This window comes from Myotis daubentonii, chromosome 5, assembly GCF_963259705.1.
Source record: "Myotis daubentonii chromosome 5, mMyoDau2.1, whole genome shotgun sequence".
Lineage (NCBI taxonomy): Eukaryota > Metazoa > Chordata > Mammalia > Chiroptera > Vespertilionidae > Myotis > Myotis daubentonii.
In genome coordinates, this window is record NC_081844.1 from 45,716,189 (window position 1) to 45,722,640 (window position 6,452).

General features: G+C 39.4%; 1 pseudogene; it reads left to right on the top strand.

The window, feature by feature from the left end:
- The first annotated feature begins 3,977 nt into the window (after positions 1 to 3,977).
- LOC132234260 (glyceraldehyde-3-phosphate dehydrogenase-like) lies at positions 3,978 to 4,874 on the top strand (annotated as a pseudogene).
- The last annotated feature ends 1,578 nt before the right edge of the window (positions 4,875 to 6,452 follow it).

Here is a 6,452-nt window from a genome sequence, read left to right on the forward strand (position 1 = left end):
TTAAAATATATAAGTTCCATTTCCTTTATTAAGAGAGAACATTTTTGATGTTTCCAAGTTTAGAGTATTTTAACTTACATAATAATTAAAATGACATGATAATTAAACATGTTTTCCTAAACAAAGAGAGATTATATAATCGGTAATGCAATAACTAAAGTGTATCAAATAATCATTATCACCCCCTATATAGCTCACTTTTTTTCTTTTTCTTGCAAGCAATTCTGGTTGGGATAAAAATAATATTTCCAAAATATTACTTAGAGTATTTTACTACTCTCTTGTTGATCATCAAAGTATTAGAGTTGAATACAATAATGTTTCCTTTGAAGCTTTATAGAGAGATCACGTTAAATTTGTAAAATATAGAGAAATTTATTAATCTATTGCATGAAATTATAAAATGTATGTTTGCTGGAAGCCCAACCACTAGTATAGTCTACATTTATACCTCAGATTCTACAACTTTTCAATACAAAATTAGTTCTTTCCATCCAAAGGGTGATTACAAAAAACAAATAAAACAATGAATGGAAACGTTTTGGCTAAGACATAGTACCTATAAATAGTGTTATACTTAATTGATTGCCATACATTTGATTAATAAAATGTAGATTTTATTAAACACAAGTGAATTATAACATTCATATTAAGTAATGTATAAATATTTGTATATATTTTTCTTGTCATCATTGCTAAACTACTCTGGAATCTATATAATTGTTTCGCAACTTGTGTTCCCTAAAACATCCCATCTGAAGCACACACTTCGGGCACATGAACCGCAGATCCAATGATGCTTGAAGCATATGTGGCAGATAGTGAGGTATGGAGGCACTAGCAGGGGAATCATAGTAAAGAATCTGAATATCTTTGAATACTGCTCTGCCATCTTTTACAAATAACTATTTTTATTTTGGTTTCAGGTTTGCTACTGAGCCTTGGCTAAGACCAAACACTTGACTATGAACCACCAAATTACCATGTGACCTTAGTTGCCCTGAAAGAACTGAGCAGTGTCTGATTATATGAAACCATATTCCCCATAGAAAAAAATGGCACTTTATTCTCACTGAGTAGGTATTTATTCTGTGTATGTAATTCCATTCTCTGCACATAATACTTCTGCCAAAATCAACCCCCACTGATTTACAAATGCTTTACACACCATTATGTTATTCTAGACAGCATTAGTTCTAACCAAAGAACTCATTATATAGCAAAGGGAGTGAGGCTTTTATAAAATAAATAATGAAAACTGCAATCAGACCCATATTTATGCAATTATTATAATATTTACAAGATATAAATTCAAAAGAATCTATTTTGGGGCTCCCAGATTAGCTTTAATATTTTAGCATACAAGGATATTTTTACTGGACACTGACTGTATTCCTGCATTCTACCAGGATCTAGAAATAACAGTAGATAAGCCATAAACTTTACCCTAAAGGAACTAATAGAAAAATTTATACAAATTCCAGGAAGTAATAAAAATTATATGCAAAGCACTGAAAATAATGGGCTTCGTGAAATACTTTACAATGTGTACAGTTCCATTATATGAGTATGCCTTCAAGGCCAAACACTATTTCAGGCACTTTACCATTATATTAGCTGGAAGAAAGAACTTTCTGGCAATAAAACAACTTCAGGCTGTCAGGTGAAGCTAATAGTTTCATCTTTCTATCTAATATTATTATTTTATTTATAAACACTTACAGGCACTGACTCAAGTTCCTTTATAAATATTTACATTGATTTTACCTCACATAAATGAATTACTAATTTAAATTACAGCAAATTATCCCGCAGATTCGGCTCACTGCATAACTGAAGGATGCTCGCACTATTAGAGCCTCAGAAGAATGTGCACCAACTTAGGCTTCTGACAGGATCCCTGGTGCATCTCAAAAGCAACCCTTTGGAAGCCATCATGGCTGTGCCCTATTCACCTCATTCCCATCTCAAATCCCCTCTTCTTTCCTGAAAAACACAGACATCAGAGACATATGGTGTTCTTCCATTCTGAGAACTGACACCTGAGATTTCTGAAGACAATACTATATATCAAAATCTACCTTATTGGTTCCCAATAGCATGATTCAACACCATAGAGATAATGCAATTTGAAAATTTACACTTAATACAATTTTTATTTGAATTAATGATCAATACGATCTTTCTGGATGGTAAGACTACACAATAGATGGAATGAGAAAACATTGCCAGAGCAAAATATGTTGAGGATTATAGTTATACTAGAGGCCCGGTCCACAGATTCATGCACAGGTGGGGGTCCCTCAGCCTGGTCTGCACCCTCTCACAATCCAGTATCCCTCAGGCGATGTCGGACTGCCGGGTTTTGGCCTGATCCCCGCAGGCTGGCCTGTGCAGATTGGACCAAAACCTGGCAATCCGACATCCTTCCGAGGGATGTAGCAGGGCTGAAGCGGCAGGTGGCTGGGGAGGAACCCCAGCCAGGGCCAGGCACAGCTCCACTGCCACTCATCCCGGACCCACTGCACCTGCCCGCCAGTAGCACTGTCACAGAGGCAGGAGAGGCTCCCGCCACAGCTGAACTTGCCAGCTATGAGCCTGGTTTCTGGCTGAGCAGCGCTCCCTTTGTGAGTGTGCACTGACCACCAGGAGGCAGCTCCTGCATTGAGCATCTGCCGCCTGGTGGTCAGTGTGCATCATAGCAACCGGTCATTCAGGTCGGTTGTAAAGGTTGCTTAGGATATATGTATGTATGTGTGTGTGTGTGTGTGTGTGTGTGTGTATAAAATGCTCCACTTTTTGGTGGTTTGTCCATCAAGACATAAGTACAGTGTATGTGTGTGTATGCACCTGCATACACATTTAGTTCTGGGCATGCTGTATTCTCCTATGGTTTTTTTTTTTTTTATTATTGCTTAAAGTATTACAAAGGGTATTACATATGTGTCCTTTTTCCCCCGCCCTTGACAGTCCCCTAGCCTCCCCTATCCCCCAGTGTCTTATGTCCATTGGTTATGCTTATATGCATGCATACAAGTCCTTTGGTTGATCTCTTACCCTCCTCCGGGGGGAGGTAAGAGATCTCCTATGGCTTTTGTATGGAAGTTTTTCTAAGTTTTTTTTCCGATTATAGGCCCAACATCTCCTTTGGAACAGGCATTCAAAAGACCCCATGAATATGCAGAACATTTTTTCTTATATGGTGTGTTTTTTTTTTACCTTAAGATTTTATTATTCCAGTGTAAAAATCAGGACACTTATTGACTTTATAGAGAAGTTAAAACTATTATGCTTGATGAATGAATCAATCCTGAATGAGTTAGTGTGGCTGAGGGAACTATGAAATAGACTCAAGTAAATTCTCTTCTTTATTCACCATCTGTTTTACAGCCAGCACCAAACTTAGGGAAAAAATAAAAAAGAAAGTAAAATTGCAATAGTCAAAGAATCTCAAGAATGCTAAACTAAAAATCAAGAGACTAGAAGCCTAAAAGTCTGTTTCTTTATTCTGAAACTTTAAGATTGAGTAAAAACCATATGGCCCATCTGCTGCTCCTCCCCAAGGCAACTTTTCCCTTTTCTTCAGAGGGCATTTCTATATAGTGCCTCCAGGTACCAATAATATTTTGAATTTTCAAAAATTAATTGAGATCTTACTTCTGGCAAATGGCATTGAACATTAAAGAGAGCTTAGTAACAACACATTCCACCATCTGCTTTTTTCTGAATCTGAACGTTTTCATTCCTTACATATGAGCACTGCCCAGGCTCCAGGTAAACCTGGCACAGAGGAACAAACGCGGCTCTCTGCTCCTCCTGCTCCTCAGACAGCTGCTCTTCCTGCGCAGTGCCAGCCACAACCCTGAGACAGGAAGGTGAAGGTCGGAGTGAACGGATTTGGCCGTACTGGGCACTTGATCACCAGTGCTGCTTTTAACTCTGGCAAAGTGGACCTTGTTGCCTTCAATGACCCCTCCATTGACCTCAATGACATGGTCTACATGTTCCAGTAGGATTCCACTACTGGCAAGTTCAAAGGCACAGTCAAGGCTGAGAATGGGAAGCTGGTTATCAATGGAAAGTCCATCTCCATCTTCCAGGAGCAAGTTCCTACCAACATGAAATGGGGTGATGCTGGAGCTGAGTATATTGTGGAGCCCACTGGTGTCTTCACTACCATGGAGAAGGCTGGGGCTCACTTGAAGGGCAGAGCCAAGAGGGTCATCATCTCTGTCCCTCCTGTGGATGCCCCCATGTTCGTGAGGGGTGTGAACCATGACAGGTATGACAACTCCCTCAAGATTGTCAGCAATGCCTCCTGCATCACCAACTGCTTGGCACCCCTGGCCAAGGTCTTCCATGACAACTTTGGCATCATGGAGGGACTCATGACCACACTCTATGCCATCACGGCCACCCAGAAGACCATAGATGGCCCCTCTGGGAAGCTATGGTGTGATGGCCAAGGGGCTGCCCAAATCATCCTCCCTGCTTAGACTGGCACTGCCAAGGCTGTGGGTAAATTCATCCCTGAGCTCTATGGGAAGCTCACTGGCATGGCCTTCTGTGTCCCCACCCCCAGTGTGTGGGTTGTAGATCTGACCTGCCACCTGGAGAAAGCTGCCAAACACAATGACATCAAAAAGGTAGTGACACAAGCATCAAAGGGCCCCCTCAAGGGCATCCTGAGCTACACTGAGGGCCAGGTTGTCTCTTATGACTTTAACAGTGACACCCACTCCTCCACCTTTGATGCTGGTGCTGGCATCGCCCTCAGTGACCACTTTGTCAAGCTCGTTTCCTGGTATGACTATGAATTTGGCTACAGCAACAGGGTGGTGGACCTTATAGTCCACATGGCCTCCAAGGAGTAAGAGCCCCCTGGACCAATGGCCCCAGCAAGAGGAAGAGAGGCCCTCAGCTTAGAGTCCTTACCCCAAATCAACCCCAACACACTGAGAATCTCCTCACCTCCACAGAAGGGGTGGGGCTTAGGGAGCCCTATCTTGTCATATACCATTAATCAAGTTCATTTTATCCAGCCAAACAAACAAACACACAAAACCCCCAAGAGGAACAGATGCCTCAGGTAGGCATGAATTCAATGTAAGCAGGCACAAAACAATTATATTTCCTAAGAAGATGATAATGAAAAAGTAAAACAGTGTAGACATATAGCTAAAGGGATTTTTCAGTAAATTAAACATATATTCACATCATGTTGACCCACATCAGCACTACACAGGCTCTGAAAGTTTACATTTTCAGTCAAGGGACGTTGAAAAAATGATAAATGTCTTTCTGTCTTCAAAGCCTTCTAAATATTGCATTGAGATTCCATAATTGTCTATCAGTTTTTCAATAACACTAATAGTAAGAAGGTAAAAGACCATCCCATAAAAATGACTTGGAAAACTTAAGTTGATTCCATGTAATTGAGCATTCAGAAGACATAATTTTCTAAACAATTTATAATCATTATAGCAGTCTACTGGCTGCTACTCTTCATTTTTTCTCATTCTTAGATTTTGAGTGACTAGAGAAGCTAAACTAAGAAAAGATAAAATGACAATTTAATTGCTTCACACAGGCCCAAGTTTAAAATTTTATTCCAGGTACCAAATTCCCTGGGTTTTGTTCTGAATTGGATTGCTCATTTTTGCCACATTTAGCATTATAAGACAGAAACCCTGAAATCACTTTTCTGCTCTCATCTCCTAACTCTAGACCTTAAGACAAATTATAGGAAATTAATAGAATCCTTGGAACAGGAGAAATGATATGATTTATTTAGTAATAAATAAACATAACTTACAGAAGGATGCCTATATAAGAAGGTTTTTACCGTATAGTTTGAAATAGCAACAAATCTAAAATCTAAATACTCATTGGTGATACAATGAAATAATATACTTTAGGATATCTGTGCAGTGTAATGCTACAGAACACTGAAAATAAACCACAGCCACATGTATCTATGGATACATCTTACAAGTTGTAGCATAGCCTGGCCAGTGTGGTTCAGAGTTTGAGCTTCAACCTATGAACCAGGAGGTGGTAGTTTGATTTCTGATCTGGGCATATGCCCGGCTTAAGGGCTCCATCCCTAGGGGGAGGTGTGCAAGAGGCAACCAATCAATGATTCTCTCTCATCATTGATGTTTCTATCTTTCTCTCCCTCTTCTTTCTTCTATGAAATCAATAAAACATATTTTTAAAAAGTTGTAGTATATCGACAGCATGACAATATTTTTCATAAAATTTAAACCATGAAAATCAAAACAACATGTCTATTAAAAAATAATGCCTATAGACTAAAGTTATTTTAGAGATAATATATCCCAAATTCACAATTTTGGTTACAGGGAAGAAATGCAATGCAACGGGGCAGGAGGTGGGGGGGAGGTATATAATATGCTACAGTTGTAATTGTTATTTTCTTATTAAGTTGG